The following is a 13,284-nucleotide window of genomic DNA, read 5'->3' as shown; positions in this document are numbered from 1 at the left end:
CTCTCTCTAACCTCTCTCCTCACACTCAAGAATTAGGTCCAAAATCATCAAATTTAAGCTCCAAATCACCAAGGCACCTTCCCTAACTTGTTATGCAACCCCTCTAGCCTTCAAATTCGAGTTCAAATCATATAATAGGACCACATTCATGAGTTTATGGCCCTAGAATAGTCCTAGGCCATGAACTCACATAAAATGGGTTTTGGAGCCCAAAAACCCTTCCAATCGACCTTTGGAGCTTAGATATGGCTTAATGGCGTAATGGACCGGACTTAGAACACCTTGAACTTAATTTTTGGAGAGTAAACATGATTTTACTGCCCAAGATCATGCTTGGGCCGTAAACTCCATATCATGGAGAGTAAACACATATTAAAGGGGTTTTTAAGCCCTTAAACCTTTCCAAAACACCAATAAGGCTTAGATACGACTTGTAGAATTATGGAATTGGCCTTGGAACACCTTGAACATAAATTTAGAGGAGTAAAATTGAGTTTACTGCCCAAGAACATGCTTGGGCCGTAAACTCATATTCTTGGGGAGTAAACTCCTCTAAATGTGTTAAGATGCTTCTTAAACACACCTTAAGCCTTGGGATAAATTCTAGAATTGTTTACAAACAAGTATTGGACCTTAAAACATATAAAATCACCCTTTCATAAGAGTTCACGTCCATGAGGGTGTTCATGGGCCGTAAACTCCAAAAACCATGTCAAAAGTCCTTTAAAAATCCATTCAAGGCTTGGAAAAAAAATCATTAGAATCACATGTGATTGATTTATGACCCAAATCATCAAGGACTTAGAATACAAACAAAGGTACAAGGGAATCTTGTACTTAAACGTATTTTCATTTCAAATGTTTTATTTCATGTATGTTTCTAATATTGAAAATTGTGATAACTAATGATTCGAATTGTAGGGTAAACAGTTAGACTAAATTCAGATTTCTTTAAAAAGTATTTTGAACTATATTAATTTTGTAAAAGAAATCATACTAATCATAATTAAGATTAATACTAAACGAATACGAATGTAACTAATAGTGTAGTACGAATACGAATACGAATATAACCAATAGGATGGTACGAATACGAATACGAATACGAATACGAATACGAATGTAAGCAATAATGTAGTATGAATACGAATACAAATGTAACCATTAGGATAATATGAATGCGAATACGAATACGAATGTAATCAATAGTGTAGTATGAATACGAATACGAATATGAATATAACCAATAGGATAGTACAAATACGAATACAAATACGAATAGAAATAGGACTACGAATGCGAAATAACGCCTTTGGATGACGCCAAGAGTTCGAATATACAGTTAGTGTATGCCTTGAGTGTCACCAGAGTTCGAATTTAATACGAAAGTACGCCTCTGGACCTCTACTGAGTTTCGAATACATCCGCCTCATAATGTCGACAGAGATTCGAAAATACAACTAATGTACTCTTTTGGAAATCACCAGAATAATCGAAAATACTGTAATGCACGTTTCTGGTGAATCCAAATATTCGAAAATACAACTAAGTTAGTAGATGATAGACATTCGAATGTAGGACAACTAAGAGTTTAGAATACTTAACTAATACTACAAGTATGGTAATTACTAGTACTTCGAAATCAAACCTAAGAACCAACCTCAATACGTAGGAAAATATGGGATTTTCCTGAGATAACATAACAACTAGTAACGAATTTAGAAACGAATAGACAACTTAATGTTGGATAAGGTGTCTAAGTCCATAATTTATTTGGTATATACTTGACCCGACCCGGCATGGTCCATTTGGGTTGCATCTCATGTTATTTAATTAGTCTTAGTCTTAAATTAATTATGAATTAATTTAGAGATTAAAAGGAAGACTAATTAGATTATGGGCTATTGGTTTTATATAGTGTGGGCTAATGCTCTTTTGTTAATGGGCTAGGCTTATATGGAAGTCCATGGATGATCCATGGAGCTTTTAACCCATGGATCCTTGGAAAGGAAAGGTCATGGGTTATTAGGGTTTCACCTTAACCATGCACACTATATAAGCATGCTTATGGAGCATGAAATAGAGCCTAAGTGTAACTAGTGAACTAGTGTGTGTGTGCTTGTGTGTGGCTGAAAATACAAGTGTGTATTCTCTCTCAAAGTTTTCCAAGAGTTTGTGGTGTTTTGTGATTCCATTTGAGGCATTCACACTATTGAGGCATCCAAGGTTTATTAGGGTTGCATGCGCACTTAGGAAGTGTTACATTGCTCAAAACCCAACAGTGGTATCAAAGCCTAGGCTTGCTTGCTTGAATACTTGATGTAAATTGCTGAAAATCGAAGTTTATGTGCTGTCTGCATAGCAGACTCGCCGAGTCCATGTAGGGACTCGACGAGTCCAAGGCAAAACTCATCCAACTCAGCGAGTTGGTTCATGCAGTCGATGAGTTGGACCCCCAGACAGCATATCTTCGAGTTTTGGTGTTGAAATTGGTCTAGAATCATTACCTTAAACTGTTTTGGACTCATAAAACCTGTTTTTGATGTGGTAATGATGATGGTGGACCAATTTCGAAGTTATAATCAAAATTCCATGATTTTATGTGTTCATATAATTCTTGAAATTTTGATGATCATGTTCATGTTCTTATGAATTTAGAAGATGATAGGAATTATTTGCTGAATTGTTTAGAATTAATTCTTGATCATTTATGTGTTTTAATGGAGTCCATAATTTGTCCTCAAGTTATGGATATCCAAAGGTCACTTTTATTTAACACACACTAAAAAACACATAAGTTACATAAAATGAAGAGTCTTCATTTTATGAACCTTTAATTCATAAGTTATGAAATGAAAAGTTTTGATGAGCTACAAAACTTGCCCTCAAGTTTTGGAATTTGGAAAAGTTTCACACACTTTAATAAACTTTAATTCCAACACTTAGAATTTTTAAAAGTTAAAATTCAACACTTATACTATTTATAACATTAATGGTTAATTATTATATATATGTATAAGAACAAGTTGTTTTACCGTTAGTAGGCCTCATTCATGAAGCCGGTCTATAAGGTGGGTATCAGGTTGTTACCTATAAAATGGCGACTTAATGGGTGTCCACTCTCACCCACCACTTGCTTGATCGGTGGAGGGTCGTTAGCCGAACGGGTAGGACAATCACTTTAAATTCTCATTAAAAGTATAATGATTATTATAAAGTAACTAAATATATTTTATTTAATTCCCAATCTTAGTTACTTTAGGAAAAATGTGAATTTAGTGCTAGCCCATGGAATTCACACTTTGTACCTTACCAAGTCGTTGGTGGAGCGTGTGTGGTTAACCGGCACACTAACTTGGACTAGTAAGGATCACGAAGGGTGACTTAATGTTTGTCATAGATCAATGGAGCGTGTGTGGTTAACCGGCACATTGATTAGGTGATAATATTAAGGGTACCAAGTGAATTGGTATGGTTATTCACACCTTGTTTTGTGATCCTCGGCATCCCAGTCACAAAATTTGAGAGGGCACACTCGAGATTGAAACATGCCATTGAAAAGTTCAATGAATCTCAAAAGATCCAGGAATTTCAAATCCAATTAAAACCTAATAAATTATTTCGTTTTTCATGGTGGAAATTGGTGAATCGTCATTCGCCTACCTTCAAATATTTTATAGCTTGAATTACGGCATCCATCTTCCAAATTATAAAATATTGTGTTGGGTCCTAGCCTTAATATTTCATATTGGGTGTTATATTAAGGATTTCAAATCAACTAACTTGATTTTCTCCCATTATAGATATCTGGTTTAGACAACTGTGATCTTCCCAAATCTCTTGAAGATGGTGTCCCTCAACACCATGCTTCACTTCCTCCACCTCCTCCAATTATTCTCCATCACCCACAAGTTCTTGAAAAGTTTAAGGTCACTCAATCCCTATTGGCAAGCATGGTCTATGTGTGCTCACATCTTGGAGATAAAGTCACATATTGACAAGCCGGGAAAGTTGGGTGTCAAAGTCTCGTGAAAGTTGGATGTTCAATCACTTTCTTAGTAACATAGTGAGTCTCTTTGGGACTACTATGAGACAGACTATGACATGACCCTTAATGGTCTTATCTATTTGCTTGGCATTGTGGAATCAACAATGATTTGGAACACTAGTAAAGCAAATTTTATTAAAAGAACAACTTCCCAAGTCCAAAATGGACATTGACAATGGTAAAGAGAAAGGCAAATTCTGAGATAGTCTCATGTGCCATTACCAAATGGTCCATGTGTTTTGTTGCCAAATTAAAGGGAACTGATTGCGAAGCTGGCATATTTACCTGAATGATCATAAGATTGATCAAGTCAAAAAGTTTGACTCTACTTCAGTTAAAGTCCACTGTCTAACTCTATTAAGTTCCTATTTGGAGATTCTTATTACATAATGTGAATGGGTCACATGCTGAGTTTTTCCGCAAAGAAACGATAGGAAGCTTAAAGTAAGCATATGTTGATTCTGATTGCGAAGGTGGGTTTCGATCGCATGGTTCGATAATCAGAATTTTGAGTTGTTGCTTAAGAGTTATAATATATTGCTTATGAATAGATAACAACAAGGTTTTCATGTGGATTGTAAGGATAAGTTTTTCCGCAAAGTTTTTTTTTTAAAAAAAAGGGGTTTTAATTTTATTTATTTTCAAAAAAATATCCTTACAATGGCATATGTGGAAAATTGTTGCTTATATGTTTCCAGTAATAGCAATATTGGAAAGTGGATTTGATTCTTTCATTTGTTGTAGTGTCTGAAGTTATCAAATGAAGAAAGTTTTTCATCACCCAAGTTTCAATTGGATAGAAACTTGGAATCATACAAGTTGTATTGTATGATGAATGAGAATTTTCATCTTTGAAAATTAAGACTAATTTTTGGATCACATGTATATGTGAGTCAATTGAAGGACTAAGGAATTAGGTACATTGGGTGTGCGCTGGTCAAGGTCCACCACAAAGATTGATTTGTCATGATATACTAAAGATTAGTAAATATGATTATACTTATAAGGTTAAGTATAATTCTGTAACATTGGAAAGGTTACAATGTATGACAAAACAAATGAGAAGAATCAAATTAGGCAGAAAGATAAAAGTTTCTCAAATCTGAAAGGATGGGAGAGTACTTTAGTATCGTATTTCATGATCATCTTAATGATTATGAAACCATATCACAAATTCATACTCTAAGGACATCTTCGTGCATTGTTATGGCTAAGAAGAGAGGTCATGAATTGTTGCATTGGTTAAAATCAAGAAGATGAGTCATACTTCGTTCCAAAACAATTCTTAAAGTCATACTCCAAGATTGTAACCTTGAGTGACATAAAGGAAGATTTATTAACACTAGTCAAATGTAAGAGTAAAATGTTCTCTACCCTTGTACATTTGAGATTGGTAAGTTGGGATGTCTTGGATGAGACAAAGACCAACTAAGACCAATTGTGTGAAGTGTTAGTCCTGATAAGAATCCGCACTATCCCTTGAATATTTGTTTTGTCAAGGAATGGTTCTTGGGAAACTTATATGTCAAGGGGACAGTGGGAGCCTTAAAAATCTTGAAAGAGTTTCAAGGTTTAATCAAGAGTAAAACCTGTAATTTATCACTAGCACACGACTTAAGGTTTGCAGCCTATCGTGTTGACATAATTCTTACTTCTGTACCTACTTCAAATAAGTTGAATTTGCATGTGAGTTATCAGAGTTCAACTTGGAAGCATTGGTGGGCATTGTCCTACCAAGGTGACAAGAAAATAAGATTGAACAAGTTTAATCCATGTAAGGCTGAATTTATCACTAACCTTATCTTGTGATTACGGTTTTGACAAATTCACATGGATAGAAACTCATACACTATAAAATCTAAATGTCATAAGGTTTCTCTCCGATTCATGAAAATGATGGTAGGAAACGCTTTCACTAAGTAGATTTTATGTAGATATCAATTGTGTTATTTTCATTTTCAAAAGTTGTTAGTGGAGCGCGTGTGGTTAACCGGCACACTAACATGGACTTGTGAGAAATGGAAAATGCCTAAACAATTGAGACTATGATCATGGCATCCCTTTTCATAGTTCTGAAAATTGTTTAGACACACATGTGAGCTATCTAAGAAAGGGTGTATGAATCTAAATTTCAGAAGTCTAGCAGATTTCTGGAAATATGTCAGACCCAGTGGGAGCATAAGTGTTATGCTAATAATCATCATGTTAGTGGGATCATGATTATTACGTTTAGTGTTGCAAGTTAGCAATGTTAATTATAGAAAACAAAAGTTTCAATTCGTGAAGTTTCAGGGGTTGAAAAGTTGTTTTGCTATAATTAAGGGAGAGGAAATCATACTTCATTTCAATTCTAAAGCTTAGATTGAGATTTTAATCATCTTTAGTCAAGGACATATATATGAATTTTATGTCTGAATGGTTCGACTTAGGGAAATTCTATATATGTTGCGTTCTCAAAATTTAATTATGACTACGACATCCCTCTTCATAGTTAAATTTTGAAAACATGGCAAATAAAAAAAAAATATTGTAGCAAAAGACTGGTCTAGTATCATGTCTTTATGTGAGACATCATGAATCGTGTCCCATATGCTTCGGATATAGGATCGATTGCATGTGCTATAATATTCATCTTTTCTAAATTTTCCAAATGCTTATGGCATTTAGAAGGGAAAAGTCTAGCACTGGATATGACTAATGTGATTAAGCAATTGTCGAGGACAATCTGAGGTTCGCCAAAGATTGGTTGCTCAGGGAAAGTTGGAAGTATGATGTAAGTTGTCGAAAAGGACCGTATTGACATGTTCTGAAAAGAAGTAACTATTGTTCGGAAGTGATAGTCAAAATGGGACTATGGAAATGTCTCCATAAGTGGAAGTTATTCAATCTATGTAAGATTAAAAAACCTTAATGCAAGAAGGATGTTCAAAGCAATGTACTTTGAATATGAGACTTCCGTTCCATAGAAGTAGACCTTCTTTGGAATACTCTGTAATGACTGGTGATAAGGTTTTGGTGACTTTGTGAATAATCATTACAAGAGGAACATTGCATAAAAGTTTAAAATCTAACATATTTTTTGGTAAATGATAGGAATAGGGGATTCTCACATTTACAATAAGGATTTGGGATTGTGAAATGAGTATCAATGGAATCATGTTCAATTCATCTACATCACAATGTAAGGATCATAGACAAACATAGTGTGCATACTTGGAGTATGGCATAACTATTGTTTAGAAAACAAAGTGTACATGCTAGGAGCATGGGACAACTGTTGTTTTCATTCGTCTTAAGTTGATTATTTGAAACATTATACAATGAATAATGTGTAATCAATATGGTGATAAATAAAAGGTGGGTTTATTTATATTCAAAAGGGTTCTGAGACCATATTGGATTCGATTATTATTGTGTTTCACTTTGCATGTTTTGACTTCCAAAATATCTAGGTTATTCTTTCCGAATGACTAAGTTATTTAAACACTCCACAGTCGTTCATATGTTGGAAGTAGGTATGAATCAAGACTGTCATGAATTGGGTTTGTAGATGGCTAAATGGGTTTAGTCATAGCAATGGTTGCTACAACATTCATGAGTGCTCATAAGTTATGAGTATTGGAATAAACCCACGCTCACTTGTATCACTTCATGGAATTTATCTCGAGTGATCATGAGACGGTAATATCATATAATTCTTCAAACCTAGAGATATGAGTTGTTACCTATGAGTTGGTTGTGAATTGATTGCACGTAAACGCATCAGTAACCTGATGTTATAAAACGTGCCTTTGTGTACAATTCAACAAGTAGTAGAACAAGTATATGAGTCGAAGGTTGTCTGTTCCTTCTAGAAATAGAAGCGATATCTGGGCCCCTCGATGATTGTGTTGTGACCTATGTACCGGCCGGTCAGAACTAAATTGATGTGTTCGATTAAGTTCTTTGTCAAACAAATCGGAAAATCGGGAAACAAACTGCTGGACAATAAGTATGACGTTGTTGATGGGTTTTATACAAACAATCCTAAGTGTGCATGCAACCCTAATTTGGATCTATGTTTTCACTATTAGATACACAACATTATGAACACAAGAATAAAACCCTAATGTGCATTGCTATTTTCGAAATTAACATACAAAGGTTGGTTTACATACCTCTTGTTGTTATATTGCAATAACAACTTAAATCTTCAAATCCTAAGTCTTGAAAGCAAGCACCACAAGTGTAGTGCCTCTAATGGCTCACAAACACCACAAGCAATTGGAGAGGCTTAAGATAGAGGAGGGAGGAGTTGGAACTCGTCCTTGGGACCTCTTAGGAGCATGTACACGAATTCACAAGGCCTAGGGGTCTTTATATAGGGTTTAGATTAGGGTTTAAGTCCTTATCCTTATCCAGTTACTTGCCCACCAAGCAACCACAAGATAAGCCTTGAAAAACCCTTATCCTCTTATCCTTGGACGATTTTAAGGATATCCTTATCCTTAAATTCGTTCATCCTTTAACAAGGATAAATATTTCCCTCTCTTGCAACTATCTTATAATTACAATTCAGCCCCTCTACTTTAATTAATTACACTTGATCACAAAATTAATTCCTAATTAATTATTGACCAATATTAATTAAACAAATATGATTTTCCTTTATTATATTATTCTTATAACATATTAATAAATCACAATAACCTCTCTCTCTATTTAATTTCTCTAGTCAAGTTGCTTTGGTGAAGGCAACCTAAAAGGACCATGCACAATCGGGTCAAGTACTTACCAAATATGGTCACGGGCTTAGACACTAATCCAACAGTCTCCCACTTAGATAAGTCCAGTAACCACAAATGTAACGTGCAACCCGATTAGCAATCGTAGCTCTCAAAGACGCTGTCAAACTTTGATCTTATCAGTAACCTGTCCTATAGATAAGGGATCGTACAGTCCTTTGTTAGATATCATGCTGACAATTCTACGGAATGATTAGTCAAGCATTTAGGTTTCTCGATCTCCGATTTATTTGACATAGAACTTAATCGAACACATCAATTTAGTTCTGACCGGGCCCGACGCATAAGTCAAATCAAATCATCGAGCGGCCGAGATATCTCTTCTACCCTCTTAGGATAAAATTTAGCGATAAACTTCGACTTATATGCATTTACTTATTCAATAATCAACTATACACAACAATGCGTTTTATAACATTGAGTTACCAATGCGTTTTCGCATTATCAATGTACAATCAATTAGTAAATAATAAACCATATATCTAGGTCTTAAGACTATATGATATTATCGTCTTACGATCACCTCTTATATACCATATTCCATATGGTGATTCCAGCAAGTGCGGGTTTGTTCCAATGCTCAAATCCAGTTCATAAGCATTTATGAATGTCGCAGCAATCTTTTGCTATGTTTAATACCATTTAGACAATCTACGCACCAATTCACGACAATCTTCATTCATATCTACTTCCAACATATGAACGATTGTGGACAATTTGAATAATTCGATTATTCCTAATAAACTCAATTATTCTGGAAGTCAAAACATGCAAAGTGAAACAATAGTTAAACAATTAACATATGATAGTAACTTTACTTATAAATAAAACCCCTTTATTTAATCATTAAATGTCAATTACATTTATCTATTATACGTTTCTAAAACTATCTAATCTATGTTAATACCATCCTTCAGCCCAATACTCCTAGCATGCTACAAGTGCTTAACCCTACTCAGTCCCTTCGTAAGCGGATCTGCTGGGTTATCTTCTGATGATATCCTCTTCACTATGAGTTGTCCTTCTTCTACACGATGTCTGATGAAGTGATATTTTCTGTCGATATGTCGAGATCTACCATGATCCCTCGGTTCCTTGGTCAAGGCAACCGCTCCTTCATTATCACAGAAAATCTCCATGGGCTCCTTTATGGCGGGTACAACTCAAAGGTCACCAATGAAGTTCTTCAGCCATATTGCCTCCTTCGACGCTTCATTCGCTGCTATATACTCTGATTCGCACGTTGAATCAGCTACTGTTTCCTGTTTGGAACTCTTCCAAGTCACTGCTCCTCCATTTAGGGTAAAGACCCAGCCCGATTGCGAACGGTAGTTGTCCCTATCGGATTGGAAGTTGGCGTCACTGTACCCTCGCACCTTCAAGTCATCACTCCCTCCGAGGACTAAAAACCATTCCTTCGTCCTCCGAAGGTACTTAAGGATATTCTTCACAGCAATCCAATGTGCTCTGCCCGGGTTTCCTTGATATCTACTAACCATGCTCAAAGCAAAGGCTACATCAGGGCGAGTACAAGTCATAGCGTACATGATTGACCCAACTGCGGAAGCATAAGGAACTCGGCTCATTTCAGCTATCTCAGCTTCGGTACTCGGACCTTGAGTCTTACTCAATCTGGCATTACTTTGTATCGGAAATTCTCCCTTCTTCGAGTTTTCCATACTAAAACGTTTTAGTACTTTCTCTAAGTAAGTGTTCTGACTAAGTCCAATTAGTCTCTCACTTCTTTCTCTTACTATCCTTATTCCCAAAATGTAAGAAGCTTCTCCGAGAACTTAACCTCCTGCAAAGTCGGGATGTCGTTTCCTATGAGTAATATGTCATTGACATATAAAACTAGAAAGCTTACTATACTCCCACTGGCTTTGACATATACACAAGACTCATCTTCGCTTCGTACAAATCCAAACTCTTTGACTTTCTCATCGAAGCAGAGATTCCATCTGCGAGATGCTTGCTTAAGTCCATAAATGGACTTCTCAAGCTTACACACTCTATTCGGATGCTTCGGATTCACAAACCCTTCTGGCTGAGCCATGTAAACATCCTCAGCCAACTTTCCATTAAGGAAAGCGGTCTTGACATCCATTTGCCAAATCTCATAATCATGAAATGCGGCAATAGCTAGCATTACCCTAATAGACTTTATCTTCGCAACGGGTGAGAAGGTCTCATCATAGTCAACTCCGGGAGTTTGAGTAAAGCCCTTCGCAACCAATCGCACTTTATATGTGTGTACCTTTCCATCCACATCGGTCTTCTTCTTGAAGATCCATTTACACCCAACGGTCTTACGTCCGGGCACATGATCAACGAAATTCCAAACTTGGTTATCATACATGGATTGGATCTCGCTATCCATCGCCTCTTTCCATTTTGCAGACTTCGGGCCTGTCATGGCTTCCTTATAGCTATTAGGTTCATCAAGATTTACTAGTGTACTATCACTAATATACGTGTCCCCTTTGGTAGTAATATGAAAACCATAAAACTGGGGTTGAACTCTAACTCTATCAGAACGTCTAAGAGGTAAGGACTCGTCAATTGGTTCAACCAGAGTTTCCTCCTCGGGTTAAGTGCCAGTGGTGGAGGTTCCTTCATCTATCGACTCTTGAATCTCTTCAAGCTCGATTTGCCTCCCACTGTCCTCTTGGCCTATGAGTTCTCGCTCTCGGAAAACTCCTCTCCTCGCAACAAAGACAACATTGTCCTTCGGTCTATAGAAGAGATATCCAAAGGATTTCTGCGGGTAGCCGATGAAAACACATCGCTCACTTCGAGGTTCGAGTTTGTCGTGATTATCTCGTCTTACGAAAGCCTCGCAACCCCAAACCTTGATATGTGCCAACGAAGGAGCTTTCCCCGTCCACATCTCGTGATGTGTTTTGGCAACCTTCTTAGTAGGGACTCGGTTAAGGATATGGGCGGCAGTCTCTAAGGCATACCCCCAAAAAGAGATTGATAGTGAAGCACGACTCATCATAGAGCGAACCATATCCAATAATGTTCGATTACGCCTTTCTGCCACACCATTCAATTGTGGTGTCCTAGGTGGCGTCAATTGTGAAACTATTCCACACTCCTTGAGATATTCGTGGAATTCAAGACTTAGGTACTCTCCTCCTCGATCGGATCGAAGCATCTTGATCTTCCTGCCCAATTGATTCTCCACTTCATTCTTAAACTCTTTGAACTTTTCAAAGGTTTCTGACTTTTGCTTGATTAAATAGATATACCCATATCTACTATAGTCATCGGTAAAAGTCACGTAGAAGCGGTTCCCATCCTTCGTGGTTGATCTAAACGGTCCACATACATCGGTATGTATTAGGTCCAATAAACCTTCACTCCTTTCGCACGTACCAGCGAAGGGTGACTTAGTCATTTTTCCAAGCAAACAAGATTCGCATGTGTCATCTTCCCTAAGGTCGAATGACTCCAACACTCTATCCTTTTGGAGTTGGGCTATGTGTTTCTTTTTGACATGTCCAAGACGACTATGCCACAAGGATGCTTTATCCAAACTATTGGAAGAATCTATATTCAAAACATCATTTCCTAAATTATCAACAATCATGATAGTTTCATAAATTCCATTACATGGTATAGCTTCAAAGTAAAATACACCATTTAGATAAGCTAAAAATAGAACCATTCTCATTATTAAAAAAAAATCTAAAACCTTGTCTAAACAAACCATGAAATGAAATGATGTTTCTGGACATTTCTGGTGAATAGCAACAATTGTTCAAATCTAAACATAAATTATTCCTATGCACTAAAGAATACACTCCAATCTTGGTCACAAGCGATGATCTTATGTTCCCCATGATTAGATTTATCCTTCCTTGCTTCACATCCCTACTTCCTTTTAGTCCCTGCACATTAGAACAAATGTGGTAACCACAACCGGTATCAAGAACCCAAGAAGTAGCATGATTAGAATTGTCACAACTGTAAATTTTGAGCCATGTAATCTATACATTCAAGTTAATGTGAATCCAAAAACTTCAATCAAATACAACATGCTAGAACTACAAATAGCCATCAAACAATTGGAGACCCTAGAAGTTCTTATTAAGTCTAATTTAGGCTAGAACTTCCTTATTGGATCCAAATGGGCCAATAAGCTTCCAATTAGACTATCATGGGCTTAGAACCCTAATTGGGCTCTAATTGGACCCATATTTATTTATTTCCAACATTTTAGGTCATGAATGAAATGGATTAAGAGCCTTGATACATGAATAACCTAAAACTAGTTCAAGAAAAACATAAAAATCCTACTACATTCTCTTAAGCTTAAAACACACCCTAATTAACACTAATATTGGGCTTAGGAGCAAAAAGCCCAAAAATCTTTTTTTTTCCTTCCCATTCTCGGCCCAAGGCCCAAACCCAAGAAGGAGTTGACTTTCAAGTGACACCTCATCT

The sequence above is a fragment of the Lactuca sativa genome, chromosome 3, assembly GCF_002870075.4.
Source record: "Lactuca sativa cultivar Salinas chromosome 3, Lsat_Salinas_v11, whole genome shotgun sequence".
In the NCBI taxonomy this organism is placed as follows: Eukaryota; Viridiplantae; Streptophyta; class Magnoliopsida; order Asterales; family Asteraceae; genus Lactuca; species Lactuca sativa.
This window is presented reverse-complemented; position numbering follows the sequence as displayed.